This window comes from Giraffa tippelskirchi, chromosome 8 (assembly GCF_054371585.1).
Source record: "Giraffa tippelskirchi isolate mGirTip1 chromosome 8, T2T-mGirTip1v1.2.pri, whole genome shotgun sequence".
NCBI lineage: Eukaryota > Metazoa > Chordata > Mammalia > Artiodactyla > Giraffidae > Giraffa > Giraffa tippelskirchi.
This window is the reverse complement of record NC_137282.1, coordinates 29,549,794-29,569,213: the sequence shown is the minus strand read 5'-3', so window position 1 is coordinate 29,569,213 and position 19,420 is coordinate 29,549,794. Positions and strand designations below refer to the sequence as shown.

Sequence of the window (19,420 nt, the reverse complement as noted above, 5' to 3'; positions counted from 1 at the left end):
TTAGTTCCTTTGGAGGCTGCAATGTATGCCGAGGAAACTTGGGTTCTGGAGTCATAACTCTGATTCAGATCTTGGGTTTATCAACTATTCATTGTGTGACCAAATCAGTTAACATCATTTTTCTCCTTGGAAAAATCGGAATAATAATTGTTCCTCCTCCTTGAGTTTTGTAAGAATGAGGCACTGATAGATGTTAAACAGTTTTCCTTGGAAAATAACCAGGAACTGTCTCCACTACATGAGTCAAGATAAAGGTCTTGGAGACTGAATCTAGGGAAGGAACAGTTCCTTGCCAAGAAATATTTGCATCTTCCTTCATGATGATGTACCCAAGTGCCTCGCTGAAGAGGATGTAAGCACAACATAACTTTTCCAGGGACATCAGCAGTGTGGCCCCTGCAGTCTTGGCAAGAAACCCTTCAATGATCCCTCTCATCACATAACATTTTTTTTTTTTCAGGTCAGGCGTTTTCAAAGTGTGGCCCAGGACCACCACCAGCAGCAGTAGTTAGCTGAGAATTTGTTAGAAAGAACAATTATTAGGTTCCACAGAAGACCTACTGAATCAGAAGTAGTGAGACCCACATCCAAGTACCTCTGTTTTGACAAAAGCTGCAGGCGACTCTGCGAGTACTTACATTTGAGAAACATTACTCCAGGAAAATGTAACATGAAACCTTGGGGTCAGTTAGGGTTCTAGATATACAACTAGTCTTTCTCAATGAAAAAGAAGAAAAACGGAGTTTGTACAGAAAGAAGCTTAATGAAATGGGTTTTTTGTTGGTTTTGTTTTCGTTTTCTAAAAAAGTGTAATCATTACCTTCCCTGGTGAATTTCATATCCTTTTCGTCAATGGAAGGTTGGGTAGCTAACATTGGGAATGTCGGGTTTTTTCTACCTTAGGCCCACAGTACGGGATGGAGATACGGGAGAGAGTTCCACAAGGGTTTGGGAGGAGGAACTGATGACAATTTTTCGTGGTTGACTAAGTTTTTTGAAAAGCCACTTCCAAGGGCACATCAACCAGTCAGCGGAGGCACTTGTTTCAGCAGGAGGTGGGAAGTGGGGGCGGGGTGGAGCGTGGGGAGGAGCGACACGCGCAGCTCGGGGACTCGGGGCCTTCCGTGTGTCGCCGTGCGTCCCTGGCCCCGCCACCTAAACGCACCCCGCGACCCGGCCATCCGCACCCCCCTGGACCACCTTCCGCAGCGGACTCTTGGGGATTTCTCCGGCCCGGTCCGGCCAGGCGGGTTCCCCAGCCTAGGCGCGAACTGCCCGCCCCCTCCCGCGTCTCCGCCCCTCGCCGGGGCCGCCGGGCGCCGAGGGAGGCAAGGGTGCCACGGCTGGAAAATGAGCGGTGCCCGGAGGGTGGCCCGGAGCTGCAGGTAACGCGCGCCAGCCCCCGGCCCGAGCGGGCTCCGCACACGCGTGGCGACCACGCTGCGCCCACCCGCGGGCTTGCGCCCAAGCGGGTCCCGGGGCGTCCTGGCGTCGGGGCGCAGGGTGGCGGGGGAGCGGCCGGCTCCGGGCGGGCGGCACGGACACTCCCCGCTTGTCCCGCAGCGCAGTTCGCGCGGCCGTTCCCGGGAGCGGCGGGAGGCGGCGGCGGCGGCTGTGAGTGGGGTCACGCGGCGGGCGCCGGATGCCTCCGAAGATGGAGAAGTTTCTGCAGATCGCGCCTCACTCTCTGGCCATCGTCCTGGGCCCGGCCGAGGGGCCGGCGGGGCAGAGGTCCGAGGCCGCCCGGCCCGCGTCCCCGGCCGGGCCCCAGCAGCTCGCCCGGCACCACATCGGCTACGAGATCTTCGCCGACTTCAAAGCCGAGAACATGCAGCACTTCTGGAACAAGAAGGTCACGGCCGCGGTGGCCGAGACGTTCTTCCTGGGCTGGATCGACGAGCAGGTTCTGCTGATCCAGGGCAAGGAGGAGCATCTGGAGGCGCTGCGCGAGGGCTGGTCGCGCCGGGCGCTGCGGCCGCCCTCGGGCTTCCACATCCGCTGCCTCGGTGAGTCCGGCCGCCGGGCGCCCTGTCCCGTCCCGCCGGGTCGCGTCCGGTGCCGTCGGGCCGGGGACCTCTCCCCGCCCTGCCCGAGCCGGCGCGCAGGCCGGGCTCCCCCGGGCGCCCGCGCCTCTCTCCACCCCCGCGCCACGCCGGGGGAGGGGCCGGCGGCCTGGGCGCGCGCGGGACGGGGGAGCTTCCTGGCACCGAAATCCCGGGAGCCGTACCTCTGCGCGCACTGCGCTCCTGGCCGGCCGGCGGGAGCCTCCCTGGCGGCACCTGCGGGGCGGTGCCTGGGGCCGACCAGGTGGGCGGCGGCGCGGGAGGCTTGGCGGGTCCTCGGCCGCTCCGGGTCTGCCGGGTCCCCGCTTCTGCGCTCGGCTCTGGCCGCGGGCACGCGTGCGGACGAGAGAGACGGCGCCCAGGTAGCTTCGGGCGGCAGCGAGCTCGGCCGCGGGAGACGGCGGCGGGCGGTCCAGGTGCGCGGGCGCCCCCGGGCGCATCCTGTCCGGGGACCGCGACCCAGCCCCCCCGCGCCACCCCCGGCCTCCTCTGCCTGGGGCGGCGCGTCCCTCTCGGGGTGGGTTGACTTTTAAGAGCCGGTGTTTCTGTGCCCGACTGAGCTGTGTAGATTTCGTTGCCGCCCGTACATCTTTCAAGTCATTTTGTGAGTGTGAAGGTAGGAAGAGACACGAGGACCAGAGAAAAAAGTCTGATCCTCAACAAAAGAGAAAGCAGTGTCCCGGAAGAGAGCCTGCAAGGTGCTGTTCGCTGCTGCATTTCCAGCGCGTTTGTTTCTTAAATTGCATTACGTTTTCTTAACCCAGTCTGCAGACTATACTGTTTATTTTTGTACTTTAGGCTCGGTGGCTCAAAACGGATATAGTAAATAGTAATGTTTTGTGACACGATTTAGGGAAAGAAAGCATTCTTTCTAGTCCTAAGGTTTAGAAATTCTTTTGTGACATTTTGGGAAGAGGTCAAAAGTTCAAACGCTAAAAGACTGTGTAAAGCTGCCTTTTTCGTTAGCCTGGGTTGCTACCTTACCTTCTACTGAAGGCAGACCTTTTACCTGCTAACATGCCTTCCTCTACGTGTATGGTAGATTTATAGCATTTTTTGGTTTTGTTATGTTTTGTCAATTTTTGAATAGCAGAGATCTTTACAAAACTTTCTGTAAATCGAGTAGACAAAAAACTAGTAAAGCTTGCCTCTTGTGTGTTTTACAACCTGTGTTGAAATTTCGAAAGGTGCCTTCACTTTCTTTTTTGACGTTAGCCAAAACCTCAATGGAGTCCCTGTAATTAAGCTGCCTTAGTAAAGGGCCAAGATTAATGTCTCTGAGATTTAATCTGCTCTCCTACTGTAGAACTGCAACACACTAGGAGGTAAGAATATATGTAGTTACTTTTAGGCACTGCAGAGATTGCATTTCAATAGTTTGTAACCTTGCCTTCATATTTATTCTTTACTTTCTATTTTGGAAAATTTCAAACAATATGCAAAACCAGTACAGTGGTTCTCTCCCTCTCCCCTTCTTTGCCAGGATATTCCAAGACCTTGAGTAGATGCCGGCAACCCCAGATGAACCTATATATTAATACTATTTTTTCCTATACCTTCATACCTATGATAAAATTTAATTTTAAAATTTCTTACGGTAAGAGAATATCTGAATTGCTAGCATCATTTCTCTTCTGCTTTGGGGCCATTGTTAAGTAAAGTTATGGTTACATGGACACAAACACTGCAATACCACCACTGTTGAAGTGATGCTGGCATGGTGACTGCTAAGTGGTTAATGGGCAGGCAGGTAACCTATGCACCGAGGATTTGCTGGGCAAAGGGATGATTCACATCCCAGGATAGGGTGGGATGGGGGAGTGAATTCATGAAGCTACTCAGAATGAATGGTGCCCAATGTAAAATGTATGAATTGTTGGTTTCTGGAATTTTCCATTTAATATTTTTGGATCTCAGTGGACTGCAGGTAACACTGGAGAAGCAAAACCTTGATAAGGGTGATGTCCTACTGTATAATCAAAAATACTATATTGAACTCCCATGAATGCATTATCCAGCTTCGAAACTTACCAGTACATGGCCAATCTCATTCCATCTTTAAATCTCTTCCACTGTTCAAAATCCCAGCTGTTATAGTAATAGCATTTGATTTGTAAATATTTCAGTTGTTCATATTATTTTTCATTTTAGCAGAATTGGTGAGCTTATGGGAATTGGTGATTTGTTATATCAAGCAAAGAGAACTATTTTGGGCATTTTAAGGGTTCCAGATTGCTGTAGTTCATTGACTATGGCCTGTTGCCTTGGTAGCTTGAACTGTCTCAAGCTGACTGGCAGCTGGCAGGTACAGTAGCTGTATTGGCTCAGCCCTTACCTCAGTACCATGAAACCTGCAGCAGACCAAGGAGCATGGATGATGTCTTCTGGGATCCAGGTGGTTAGCTTTTTTGAACTGCTTGGGGATTCAGAATCTTAACTAAAATTCTGATTTTGCTTCAGTAACGATGGTAAAATATTGAATTGTTTGTGACAGTTCATGTCCTGTAAAACTTCTCTCAGGGAACCTCCGTGTCAGCTGCAAGGCTTCCTAATATTTTGGTGGAAGATCTTTTATTGAGCTTTGAAACTCCAGAGTCCAAGAGCCCCTGATGACTGGCTCACAACCTGTTACTCTGAGGCACAGTATATGTGTGGACAGGTTCATGCGCTCAAAAATACAAGAAACAAAACCTCAGCCACGGAAGTGTACTCAGAGGGAACCTAGCTATAAATCTGGAAAGAGTGAGTGCCATTCTCATAGGCACTCTGTCTAATTTATATGCAAAAGCAGGAGTTGATCATTATCTGTGGGACTTTATTGTTAGTAATGCATTTCTTGCAAGATAACTTTCAGCGGATCCCTCAGACCGACTACCCATATTATCAGGTGCTTTTATGTGGTTTTGTGATTTTTCCCTGATTATTTCTTGGGTATGAGACAGCCACAAAACCAGACAGAGATGAGCCTTCCGGAGGGCATCGTATTTCCTCTTGTTGAACTTGAATTAAATTCATCAGTCACAAATAGTCCTCTTAAATAACTGGTAGGCAAATGCCAGTTTACATTTTATTCTACTGATGGCTAATAATTATTCACAAAATTTGGTTGTTTTCCAGGTAGTCTCTGAGAGCCCATCTCTAGACTGTGATAATAAAATTGTTCTGTTAGATCCTCCCAGTGACAAAAGGGGATGATTGCCTTTGCTCCATCTCAGAGTACCCTTCTCCTGGTGGGGTGTGTATGTGTGTGTGTGTGCGTGCGCATGTGTGTGTGCGTGTGCATGTGTGTGTGCGTGTGCGCACATATGCGTTAACCTATGGACAAGAGGTCTGCCCAGGCCCCCTTTTTTGGCTGGGCCCCAGCGCCGGTGAGGCAAGCCTACACTTTCACCGCAGAAGTGAAAACAATCTTGTCTTGCTTTGTAACTTAAAACATGCGTCTTGAAGTTGCCAGCAATTTCAGATTACTTTTGCCTGTAATTCCAAAAGTATATGGTTCTAATCACACACTTTTCAGGTCAGGGTTCAACGAGGAGGAGATGACTATGGATTCAACACAAAGTGAGAAATTAAGTAACTCAAAGGAAAAGTAGTTTTGATTTGGGATATTCAAACCCACTGCTTAGAAATGACCTACTTTAGACATGGAGGGAATAAAAGTTCAGACTTTCGATTTCCAGGGCCCTCCAAAGGGAGATGTGGGCAGGAAACTAGTAGTGTTTTAAAATTGTGCTGTGTACTTTGATTTAACACTCAGTTGGACGCCTGACATGTTCACTGAGTGCCTGCTAGTGCCAGGCTCTGTCCTTCTGGAGGTTATAAAGATTGGTGAAGCCTGCTATCTTTGTAGAGATGCTGACTCTGGAGCTGGACATGTGGCAAGAGCTCTGAGTTCAGGGAATGAGGAGCAGTTACTTCTTTCTGGTGGGCTGGGAGAGGGGTTCCCGGAGAAGAGGCTTGCCCTGAGCCTGGCGCTGATGCTAGGCTCCAGGGCTCCCTTCAGATCAGGATGGCTCTCCCACCTGGGCAGGAGCATAAGTGGTCATGGGACGGAGGAGTCCCAGACGTGTTTGGGACTGGCTGGCTGGACAGTAGGGGGTCAGCGGTGTGATCAGACAGTGGAAAGGGGGGCTTGGGCCAGAGGTGCCAACTGAGAAGCCCTGGTAGCTTCTGAGCAGGGAGAGGGAATGACAGGGTTTGATCTTTGGTATCCTGAGAATTCTGGGGTCGGGGAGGGGACTGGGCACAGGTACACCAGCTTAAAGTCTACTGAAAGAGCGGTGGGGGGAGGTGGTGGGCGCTGTGTGAGAGCCTTTGTTCTCTTGCGGTCCCTTCCTGCAGTCAAAGGTTACTGTGCTTTGGAAGCTAGTGCTGTAGCCTGGTTGAGTCTGGAGGGCCTTGCAGCCTCCCCACAGCCCCAGAGGCCCTTGTGAGGCCCCTGTGGGGAGCCCAGATGTTCCTCCCTCCTGGGGCTCCTGGAGTTTCCTCACCTGTCAGCCTGATTCAGATCCAACCATCTTCATAGATGCTCCTAACTTCAGATCTCAGGGACCGTGGCTCAGGGCTCTGTCCCCTCCAGTGGCTCTTTATACTTAGATATTATATTACATTTTACTTTATATATTATATAGAGTCGTGTCCAATTCTTTGTAACCCCATGGACTGAAGCCCACCAGGCTCCTTTGTCCATGGGATACTTCAGGAAAGAATACTGGAATGAGTAGCCATTCTCTTCTCCAGGGAATCTTCCTGACCCAGGGATCGAACTTGAGTCTCCTGCACTGCAGGTGATTCTTTACCATCTGAGCCACCAGGGAAGCGCCATATAAATATATACTTACATAATTATATAAATATAGATATATGATATATTTATATGTATTATATAAATTAAATTATATTAGACTTTGTGGGTATGCTCAGTTGCTCAGTCATGTCTGACTCTGTGATCTCATGGACTGTAGCCCACCAGGCTCCTCTGTCCATGGGATTCTTCAGGCAAAAATACTGGAGTGGGCTGCCATTTCCTTCTCCAAGGGATCTTCTCGACCCAGGGACTCAACCTGTATCTCTTGTGCCTCCTGCATTGGCAAGCTAGTTCTTTACCACTGCGCCACCTGAGAAGCCCATATTATACTTTATTCTTAGCTATTAACTTGCGTGTGCTCAGTTGCTTCAGTCGTGTCCAACTCTTTGCAACCCCATAGACTGTAGCCCACCAGTCTCCTCTGTCCATGGGATTCTCCAGGCAAGAATACTGGAGTGGGTTGCCATTACCCTCTCCAAGCTATTAACTTAGTTAGGACCAAATATGCTTTTTAGGCTTTAAATCAGAACTTATATTTTACATTATAAAATTTTTAGCTGTAGTAGCCCTGAAACTCACATAATATTATACATCAGCTATAGTTCAATAAAAAAGAAAATTGTTTAGAACATAAGGGCATCAAGCATTTCTTCTATTCCAACATCTTTATTGTTTTTTTTCAAAGAGAGTTGCTCTCTTAAAGTGGCTTTTCCAAGTAGTAAAGTTTTAAGACAATTGTTTTAAAAGGATATACTTCAAAAGAATTTGTATATATCCCAACCAAAAGTTGATTCATTTAAGTCAACTTAAAATTGAATAATATGCCTAGGCTCATGGCTGGGATTGCCTAATGAGTGTTATAAAGCTTTTGGAATTAGAGGTACTGAGTCATTCAACAACTGAAGAACCTCCGTTCTTCTAGGATTTGTTCTGGGAATTGAAGTGGAGGATAGGTCAGACATAGCCCTTGTACTTTTGGATATTCCATTCTAGGGAGGCAACAGAAATTTAAAAAATTAAAGAAGTAAGAATTTCAAAGTGTTTTAAGGGCTTTAAAAATTAAGCAGTTGAGAACTTCCCTGGCAGTCCAGTGGTTAAGACTCTGAGCTTCCACTGCTGGGATTTTGGGTTTGATCCGTGGTCGGGGAACTTAGATCCCACATGCTGTTAAAAAAAATAAAAAGCAGGTGATAGAGAGTGACAGGGAAACATGAGATGATAGCTAACATTTATTGATCATTTACTGTTTCCTAAATGCTTTATTTTTGTTGGCTATTTAGGTATCATTATTTTACCCATTTTACTGTTGAAAACACTGAAGCATAGAAGGATAAGTACTTCTCTGAGGACACCTGGTTAGTGAGAGAGCGAGCGGGGGTCTGGACCCAGGCAGCATTATCTTTTCTTATTTTCGGTTATACAGGTAAGATTCAAGTTCAGGTTGCTGACCCCCAGTACACACAATCTCCTAGCAGTTTAGGGTGCCAGGTAGCCCAGGGGCAGCGGGTTTGCTTGGAGGTGGCTGAGACCATACAAGGGAAAAGGGAAACCAGCGCTGGTCCAGGATGCTGCGAGAGACCGTCCCGATTGAGCTTCCTTTAAGCCAAACAGGTCGGTCCATTGCTTTGTGTGGTTAATAACTTTCTGCGGGGGGCTCACTCGGAGGAAGGCAGAGTCTTCATTTTCTGCCCCAAAGCCACATTCTCTGCCAGGGCTTTGACTGACAGCCCTATAATGCCTCTTGTTTTGCGTAGCACTTGACTGATGGAAGAGCTGGCGGCCAGTGGTGGAGGAGCAGATGAAAATCAGCTTGAATGCTGGAGGAACAGAAAGGAAAGCCCGTGAGGCTGATGCTTGTTGAGCCAACCAGAGAATGGAAAGTGTGACCGGAGATGAGGTCAGAGGGGCTGGCTGACGCCAGGTCATGTGGGGCCTCTTGGTATTTTATTCTACGGTGACAAGGTTTTGAGCATCCAGTATATTTAGGGCACTGGGTTGGGGTCTGTAGAATATCCAGAAAAGTGTCAGACAGGGGCCCCTCTCTTAGATAAGCTTACCTCCCATATTAAAATCTCACTGTTAGGTCTAGACAGTGAACACTGATGTATTTCAACTTTTATTAATTTCTAGGTAGTCATAAAGATATTTTTATGAATTACCTCACTCTGGCTCAAAGAAGCTTTCAGTAGAGGTATGTCAGTTTCATCGTAATGAAGTATTTAGAATGAACTTCAAAGACCCAAGGCCTTGTGATAACTGTTGTAATTTAGATTACAGTGACGTGGGAGGGTACAACTGTGGATATTTTGATACCAGTGTCTCTCGACAGAGAAGCATAATCTTGGACACTGTCAAGGGTGAGAATTAGAGGTATCTCTTTGAAGAATTTGATAAATGATTGGGGGTCAACAGGTACAGGGAGTTTTATCAGAGCCTTTGGGGGTGTAAGTCTCCCGGGGAGACAGACCCACCTAGCTGTGAGCGTCCACAGGATGGTGGTGGACCCCCCCATGGCATGGCTCCCCCGGGCTTGAGATATTCTTCTGATATTAACGCAATGAAGGCAGACCTCCCTGCTGTCGATTTGACTCTTACGGCTCAACACACACAGTAAAATCCTTCCTCTTCCTCAATTTCTTGGGAAGGCCCTATACTGGCATTTTCTATGAGAACCCTTCTGTGGATGTAAAATGGCATGTCTCTGAAACAAGGATGCCACCTCCCGCTTCCCAGTACCAAACACGTGGGGGAGCCTCTTAAGTCCCCCGGTCTCTGCGGATGCCGGCTGTTTTAACAGTAAGTCCAAAATAACCTCCTTCTCACAAAGCCACGGGTCCCTGGAGGTCCCAAAAGGCTTACCGGTGTCTCTTAGCTGTGGATGCAGTCTGGCAGGATTGCACCTTCTGACCACCTGTGATCGCGGTGGCCTCTGTCTTCACAGTGAGGCCGCTGGTGCTCAGAGGATGCACGGGGATGCTGTGACTGCAGCCCCTCTTAGCATCTCCTTCCATCCCTGTCACCCCTCCCCTGACGCTGTGTCAGACGCCCTTCTCCCCATTTCTTCTACTTTCTCTCCAGCTTGGGGCAACTTTTCCTTTTAAATCTTGCAGTAAGAGGTGATGTCTTCTCTGCCTTTCTACTTCTAAGTCTGCATGCCCCACCCCCCACAACCCCGTGCCCGAGTTTTTTAGAACCTGAAGTTCTCCTTATGTGTCCACTTCCGGGACACCAGAGCTCATCACCTGCTCTTCTAAAGAACATTATCTTTGGTGATTCCAGGCTCCTCACTTCCCTTGGAAGTGTCTTCATGAGTCGAAGATAGTTTTCTGACACTTTCATGCTGAAAAAGAGGGGAAGAACTTCTATACGTTTAATGTCTCCAAGGGGACACCATCCCAGATGTGATTTTCAAAACAAAATTTTATTTATTTATAGACGTTCCCAAACCTGCAGCTCTCACCCCTTAAGGCTGTTTTCTGCTCTTGGGCAGGTCCTCTCTGCAGTTTTTTCCTGTCCATCTCACCAAGGCTAGGGGGGAGCGTTACAGGATCTAATCTGCGGTCCTGCAGTAGAGGGTTTTTTCTCTGCTATGTGGAAACATCTGTCCAGTCTGGCTAGTTTGTGTAGCTTCTTTGTTTTTTCTTTTTTTTTTTTTTCATGTTAGCTATTTTATCTCTGATTCTGGACAAAAAGTCAGACACTTTCTGGACTCCTCCAGAGGAGGCAAAAGGCTGACACAGCCAATGAACACTGCTGTCCTTCTGGAAAGAAATTCCAACTCTTTATCTCATTGATTATAATCGTGTTTATGCCACGCATGTGTGGGTGTGTGTGTGCATGCACATGTGCACTTAGTAGTGTCTGACTGTTTGCAACTTCATGGACTGTAGCCCACTAGGCTCCTCTGTCCATGGGATTTTTCAGGCAAGAATACTGGAGTGGGTTACTGTTTCCTCCTCCAGGGTATCTTCCCAACCCAGGAATCGAAATTTCATTTTGTTGTTACTGTTCACCCAGATCCTCAAACCGTCTTCCTCCAAGATCTTCTCTTGGCCTCTAGGTTCTGATGGCTGGTCCTTTCCCCCTTGGTTCATTCTGTTTGGGTCTTGATAATATCAGCTTGGGGAGATTTGGAAAGCCTGCTGACTTTACAGTCAATATACAATCACAGGATACATAGATGATCCTTTTGTTGTTGTTACGGGGGACAACTTTGTGACCAGCATACCTTGTCTAGGTTGATCACTTTCCTTTTATCAGGGTCCAGTTATTAGTTTGTAAAAAAAAATGGCTTTAGGTTAGTAGACTGAAGTACTAATATAGAAAAATGAAAGCAGTACTTTAGAACCCGTGTCTCTGAACGGGCCAGATGATGGTGGTTATTCTAGCATCCTTCTTCTGCTTTTTCCTGTATTTTGAACATTTCTTTTTATATCAGTACTAAAGAAGGGTCATTCTAGAGGATGGTCTTTATGCTTTTTGCTCCTTCACTTTATTAAATGTTTACTGACTCTACTTCAGAGTTGGAGAAGGGGTGAGTAGAGTAGGGAGGAGGAAAAAGAAGAATGAACTTCTGTTAATGTTCACTGTGGGTCAGGCATTGTTCTCAGCGCTTTAATATAGTCTCATGTAATCCTTACTGAGGTTGTGCTAATGTTATTTCCATTCTATAGAAGAGGAAACACATTTGGAGAATATTTATATGTACACGTTTAACACACAGTCCTCTCTCATCCTTTTCACCTTGAAATTTTTTCCCCCAAATTAATACTGGAATATCTCTGCTTTTTGCTTGCTATATCAATTTGCCACCTTTTTCATCTTTTGTATGCTTTTATTTCAGTGTGTGTTTTATAAGCAGGATATAGAGTTAGACTTTGAACCCAATATGAAATCTGTCTTTTTAGAAATACTGAGCCACTAACTGTATTGTGATAACATATGTTTGCTCTTGTTTGAAACTTACATTTCACTTGGAAGGCCCTACAATGTCAGGTTTTTGTTTGTTTTTTTTTTACACAAATCATTTATGTTGAACTGAAGTCGTGCACTCTTTTTACAAATGAATTAAGTACTTTCTTTGGTGCTTTGCTCTCGACCTTGTAACTAAAGCAGTAGTTATAACCAGCAACCTAGTTGTTCTGTAGCTTTGGTGAATCCCCAGATCTCTACCGTCGACCCTAAGGAAGTGAAGCCGAGAGGGAGATAACCATAGCTGCCCCCATAGCCCCTCCTCAGGGATGGAGCCAGTATAGACCTGAGGTAGTAAATCGGTCACTTCCTGGCTTAGAAACCCTCTTTGGACAGTGTTGATTTGGACCAGAGGCTGTGGGCTGCTCCTGCAGGACCAAGTCTCAGAGGACAGGGAGGATACTTGGGCAGGGCGCTGGTTAGCATTTGGTCCTGTCCAAAGTGGCCATGAGACATTGGGTCCTCACCCAATGGTCTTGATACTTGGTCCTGTCCAGAACCATCTGTCATGGACCAGATATGCTCATGAAAGTTTTGAGCAGGACCAAATGTCCTGCAAGGGTGGCCTTCATTTATTCTAAGAAGGCTACATTAGTGTCATTTAGAAACTGGATTATTTCCTTTTGTTTAGCTTCTTCTTTTTTTTTTTTTTCAACTTGTCAGTTTATCCTGTGCAAGAGTCTTAGATCCAGGATCAAAAGCAGAAGGGTGAGGGATGTTGGATGTTACTGAGTTAAACTGGCTCACAAGGTAAGCAGCAGGCTCAGGTAATTGTAGAGAGAGATTTTGAGGTGATACAAGAAAGAGAAGAAGCTTCTTATAACAGAGGCACATCTTCGGTTTGCAGAAGTCCATAAAGACAAAATTAGATGGAGACTTCTGATGGCGATAATGCAGTGACATGTGACTAATTACTGTGGGGAAAAGGTTTAATTTGATGAACTTTTCCCCTCTTCTTTCAAAAATGAACACTTTGCATATCTCTTTGACACTGTGAAAGAAACAAGGCTCAGAAAGCCCCAAAGTTTCTTTCCTTTTAAAAAAATTTAAGTATAGTTGATTTACAGTGTTACATGTTTTCTTAGAATAGTATAAGTTTCTCTTGTTTTCAAGTAGGTGACCACTCCTTATAACGTGGCTAATAGTAAGAAAGCCTGGATTCCGTAAAATCCAGCATCATCTAGCTGTATTTGTGGTGAAAATGTAAAAGCAAATTTAACCAGCAAATTTACATGCAATTTGAATAAGTGGGATTTTAAATTTCTATGTACTCAAACTGATGATTAGTTGATAAAGTTTTATTGTGCATAATGCCTTTTTAATGAGCCTAAATATTTGAATGACTTTAGATTTAATAAGTATTAAAGTGCCGTGCTGAAATAAGTATTGCATTTTTTTTAATGACTTTTTTCTCTCCTCTCCCATTAAAAATTCTGGACATTTATTAGCAGAAGAGGGAAAGATTGGTTAAATGCTAACAGAACATGCGTTGAAGTTATTTCTGAAGAGCAGTTTGATGTGAGTTGGTGAGTTCACATCATTTCAATGACTGTTTGTAAGATGGACTGTAAGAATGTAAATCTGGAGTGGCTGAATCCAAGGGTCAAGTGTATGATCTATTCAACAAATGCTTTTAATTTCAAGGGGAGGGATTTAGAGTATGCACAGTTGTGCAAGAAGAGGGAATGTGAGTACTTTTCTCTGAGCCCTGACCCTGTGTACTCAAAAGTTCTGAGGACTTACGCATGTGGACTTGAATGAGTGAATGTAGTCCTTTGTAATACTGCCAACATGTTTAATTTTCCAAGTAGGTAGGTCATTGTGTCGACTTTGTCCTCATGCCAGAACCATTATCCAGGCTTTTCAATTAAGATATTGCCTTCTCAAGTCACAAAAGTTGAAAATGACTACCATTTATATGCTCAGCTGTTTTAAAATAACTGGCATTTATGTTCTACTTGCTTGTATTAGCAGTTCACTTGGAATGTGTCTTTCCCATTCGTTTGTCATTTCTGTGAGGATGGAGACTATAAATTTCAGTTTATGTGTCCTACCTCAGTTCTCTACGTGATGTGGATTTATAAGTGTAGCGTGAGTGTACTTAGAAGTATAGTTAATGCTAACTAGCTGCTGGTGGTAATTTCTAAACTCCCTTTTGTGAAAAGAGTTAGACAAGGAGATCATTAAACTGGGGGTAGCCCTAGTGTCTTTGGTAGCTTATGAAAGCAAATTGAATCCAGAGTCAACTAGATTTTTCTTGAATCTGAGAAAACGAAACTTAAGAACAACTACAGCTGAGTCAAGTTTCTCATGTAAACCAAACATTTAAGATGCAGCCAAATAAATAATTGCTTTGCTTCCCCTCTTCTCTATAAACACCTCTGCTGTGTAGCCCCCCACACTGGGGAGCCCCCTAACCGCTGTTTGGTTTTGGCAATGCCTGAAAAGGCATAATTTTGGCAAAATATTATAAAACATATAATCTAATGATGATTATAGTTAACAGCCTATATTAAATTTCTTTGAGTTACAGCTCTGCTTTAGAAAATAAGACTTGGGGGTACAGATTTTAAAAAATAAGTCAGATGGCATGTTAATTATATTTCAGTTAAAGAGAAAATAAATTGGATAATTGAGGAAAACCTCAGAGAAACTGGTCTCTTCAGCTGTTTGAAAAGCAAGAGGGAAAACTACTATCACTGAATATTTTTGTTGTCAAGGAAGGGGAAAGAATTTGAGAGGAAATGGTGTGAAATGAGATCATAATTGGAAAGAATGGACTTTATTGTTAATATGCAGCCATGTGACCCGAGCGTGCAGGTTGCCATGTTGGGTCACCCAAGGCAGCAGCCACAATTCAGGACCCGAAATACATATTAAAAGTATTGCTGCAAAGTTACTGTGTTTTAGGAGGACAGAAGAAGACGTCACATTTATTAATAGACAAGTTGTATGTGCATATCCTGAAAAGAAAACATTGGAAAAGTTGTGTTTGTATTTCTGTATCTATTAGGATGGGGCTTCCCTCGTGGCTCAGTGGTAAAGAATCTGCCTACAATGCGGGTGATGTGGGTTGGGTCCCTGGGTTGGGAAGATCCCCTGGAGAAGGGAATGGCAACCTGCTCCAATATTCTTGCCTAGAGAATCCCATGGACAGAGGAGCCTGGTGGGCTGCAGTCCATGGGGTTGCAAAGCGTCGGACATGACTTAGCAACTGAACAGCAACAAAACGATATATTAGGATACACGAAATGATCAAAACGTTTACTTCCATGTCTGGATGCCTGTAGCAGCCTTAGCCGCCAATGTTTGATTTCAACGTCTTTTTTACTTTGCAGGCCTGTCTGAACAATCTTCAGAATTCCTGGGTGAATTCGAGAGATAATAAATAATTTCATGAGGCATTAGTCATGCATGGATTCACAAATGTACATTGTAAAGAATAAAATGCATATTGTATAGTTTTTTAAAAGTAGAGTCATGATGTCATTTAGCCTTAGTCATGAAAACCTTATTTAGAAAATGGTTAAGTTTTTTCCCCTCTGGGAAATTCATTTTTCTCCAGTACATGAGATTGGATGAAATTAGAACAGGTTTTCAGAAATTCAGAAAAGCTGTGATGGTTTTAAATTGGGTAATCTCTTGAGGGCTGTCCAGGTGGCACTAGTGATAAAGAACCTGCCTGCCAATGCAGGAGACATAAGGGTTGTGAGTTCGATCCCTGGGTTGGGAAGATCCCCTGGAGGAGAATATGAAAAACTACTCCAGTATTCTTGCCTGGAAAAGAAAGATAAGTTTTCATGAAAGAGATTCTCATGAAAATTAGGTTTTTACATCCATCAAAACTCTTGGAGGGCAAGTGAAGAATTTCAGAGGGTGTCTTTGTCCACCTCTAAGGCCAGTACTGAACTGGCTGGATTGAGGACTTGGGTCAAGCTATTGAATTTTCATTGTAATCTTAGCTCACTTTTGCTGCTTGCCGTGATCATTGAAATTTTGCTCCTGGTCTGGGTACCATATATACCTGAAGTAATGAAGGAAGAAAAAAGGACCGTCTTGTCTTCTTCGGGTAGGAGAGCACTCACCATCACAGCTTTGAAACGGTGTCTGCATCCTTGGAAGCTTGTGAGTTGAGTCAAAGCAAAGAAAACCCTCTGACAATTTTCGGGCCAACTTAGAAAACACTGACTTCCAAAACTGCTCTGTAATCTAGGAGAAGACCTCACTCCTTACTGACTCAATGGTTTAATTGGGTCCAGGAGAGTATGTGAAACACCAGTGAGGTACCTTGCTTGGTGAACCTTTGAATGCTGATCACAGGGTTCATCCTTTGATGGATTCTCACAGGGAATGTACTTGCCAGGTTTGTGAGTAAAAACACATAATACCCCAGTTTGGGGAACTCCAGGGAAAAGGCCACCTTCTCTGCATGTATGAGCAGTTTTCATTTGGAGCAATGCATATTTGGTAGAAGAAAATTGAAGCTCTGAATACACAGACATAGATACTTAAAGTAAAACCCCAATCAATATTTAAAATAGTGATTATAAAATGATTTTGCCTTTTCCTTCATTATTCTGTTTCGGAGGTGTGTTCTCCTCACACAGTGAAGAAAATCTGAGAACTCCAGATTGATTTTATTTCGATAATAAAATGATATTCTGTGTCTGTGATAAACTGCTTGGGCTTATGCCTCTCACTTTCTGTTTATTTTCTTTTATTTTTTTGCTGCTTGTCCCTATCATTAGTCTTACCCATGAGGAGGTTCATTACATAGTACCCTTTCCCTTTCTGCCCTCCATGGAAGGCTTTGGAATGCCCGAGCAGTCCCTGTAGCTCGTTGGGCTGGTATATTTAAGCCTTTGCCAGGTGATAAGGCTGGGTGTGGTGTCAGAGCTCTGGTTGGGTTAGGGTTCTCATTCCTGCTCTGAATTTAGCAGCTGTGGGGCTCAGACCAGACCCTGTTCTGTTGGAGTAAAAAAATGAAATTCATGAAATTAAAAAAAAATACAAATGTAGTCACTTAACCTACAGGACAGAGAGGCCTGGCGTGCTGCAGTCCATGGGGTCGCAGAGTCAGACACGACTGAGCGACTAAACTGAACCGAACCTTTTTTATTTTTTTGGTCTGTCTGCTTATTTTTACATAACGATCTATTATTACTATATACATATCTTGTATCTTGCAAAGGACTGAATTTTTTGTGCTTGGTTTCCAAGGAGGCTGATTGAATACCAAGCTGTTGGATAAGTGGAATTTGGCTGATTCCAGTCATGGTTTTTGAGATGTTCAAAGTAACCTTGAAACTGGACGGGCAGACAGTTCAGTTGAGGCATGTTTTCCGCTCATGGTTCTGTTGGCAGCGGGGCCCTGCTCCCCGATGCTAATCCAATAGAGTGTAACGACGTTTATTTTGCTTTTGAATTGTACACAGAGGCTGGGTTAGGGCCCTCCTTTGGCTGGGGGCCCTCGTGTAACCGTACGGAACTTCACGGAATGCGGGTCACGGCTTCGTTTTCCTTTCTGTCTGAAGAGGCGGGAGCCCGTGCTAGCAGGTGGGGGTGCTTTTCTATGAAGCACAGTGAAAGCATGACTCCAGTGTGGTTCATGCCAGGGCTCCGCAGACAGCTCGCCCCTTCAGTTCTCTTGCCGCTACTGTCTGGGGTATTTCCATCCGTGACTCTGAAGAGAACGGAGGGTGTTTCAGACCCTGGCTTTAAAGGTCAGGGCTCACAGCTTCATGCATTTCTGTGTTCTTGGCTTTGATATTGCAGGTCTTGGGCCTGGAATGGGGAGAGGGCTTGCAGGGGGCCTGGTAGGCGGCTGGGTCTCCAGGGCAGGGCAGCAGTGCTGCCCGCTCGAGGCTGCGGGGTTCAGCGGGAAGGGGGCCTTGTTCTCTCAGGCAGCCTCCCCATCCTTATGCTGGTCAGGCTGGGCCCTAGCTCTTGCCTCAAGGGGTCTGTGAGTGAGTAGGTGAGTAGGGGGGGACCTGGGGCTCAGACCTGGAGGTTAGGAGATTGGATCCAGACTGGCCCCTCGGACTCGGCGTGTCCTCCCCAAGGTGGCCGTTCATGCAGAGGGAGCGGAAGTGAGGAGAGCTGATGGGTTTAGGTCATCTCACAGTTCTGGAAGTGGGGCCATTGTCCAGGGACAGCCGGGCCTGTGCCTGGACCTCCTCATGCCCCCTTCCCTCCCGGTCCCCTCGGCCTGTCAGGCTGTGGCCTGGGGTGTCTGCCACCCACACCCCACACACCCGAGGGCTGGAGTGAAATGGCCCAGCAGGGTCAACCCCATGCATTGCGAGCCTGGATGAGGTTCTTGTGCCCCTCCAGACCCGGCAGGCCCTTTTGCTGTTTAAGAATGACCTTGAGAAAAGCTATTATTTACTGTCCTCTGGATATATGGTAGATTCTTAAGTAGCCCATGTATATACATTATCATATTTTATCTTCAATGCTTTGGCCATCACATGCAAAGAGCCAACTCATTGGAAAAGACCTTGATATTGGGAAAGATTGAAGGCAGGAGGAGAAGGGGGTGGCAGCGGATGAGATGGTTGGATGGCAGCACCGACTCGATGGACATGAGCTTGAGCAAACTCCTGGAGATGGTGATGGACAGGGAAGCCTGGCGTGCTGCAGTCCATGAGGTCGCAAAGAGTTGGACATGACTTAGCAACGAGACAACAACAACAATTGAATCTTCACAGAAACTCAGTGAGTTTCTTCTTATCTCCGTTTTATAAGAGGCTGAAATTCAGAGAGAGTACGTGTCTTGCCCGATGTCAGACAGGTGAGGGGGCGGTGCTGAGCTCCACCCCAGATCCGCCAGCCTCCATGCCTCCCCCCACCCACTCCTGAGCACCCTTCTTCCTACACACTCACCCACTTCTGCTTAGCCCACTGTGGTTCCCCTGTAACCTTCAGGAGCTCTCCTAAGCTTTTTCAATCATTTTTTTTTCTTCCAGTATAGATTTAGGACTTCCCTGGTGTCCATGCTCCCAATGCAGGAGGCACAGGTTTGATCCCTGGTTAGGATATCACATGCTGCCCGGTGGGGCCAAACAAAAAACAACAACAACAATATAAATTTAACTACAGTAATCTAATACGGGTTCCTTTGCTTGATTAAACGAGCTTCAAGAGGCCATGGCTATCCAGGGGGAGACTGTCCAAGGCAAACTGTACAATGAAAGGCTTTCCTTCCCACCCACCTCTGCTATTCCTTTTTCCTGCCCAGTCACGTCGTCAGATGTTTGGCCTGTAAGAAATTACAGCGAAGCAAGTGGTCACAGTTCTCAACCCAAAGTGAGAGCAATGCCGACAGGTATCTGATGCTCCCGAGTCTGTCTGCTGAAGATGGTTCCAGCAGGTCTGAAAACTCGCCTGAGGAGCAGGCCTTTCAGTTTTCTAGGGCCCTCCTCGGTTTCCTTGGCTCTTTCCTTCTGCGCCCCTAGAGTGTAAATGCCCGCTGGGTGAAGGTTTTGTTCTTTGGCACATTTTAAATATTGTAAAAGGCGGTGTATACTGTACATTAAAAAGGTCTAACAACAATGCAATACCACATTGTCCATCAAAC

General features: G+C 46.0%; 1 protein-coding gene across 2 annotated transcripts in view; it reads left to right on the top strand.

Annotated features, from left to right (window-relative positions):
- The first annotated feature begins 1,193 nt into the window (after positions 1-1,193).
- The window catches only part of STOX2 (storkhead box 2), a 187,775-nt gene continuing 169,548 nt past the window's right edge, over positions 1,194-19,420 (top strand). The window contains exon 1 of one of the 2 annotated variants that reach the window (XM_081521907.1): positions 1,194-1,385. The gene's annotated coding sequence lies outside the window, so the exon portion shown is untranslated. The remainder of the gene's footprint in view (positions 1,386-19,420) is intronic. The other variant, XM_081521931.1, reaches the window with a different exon arrangement.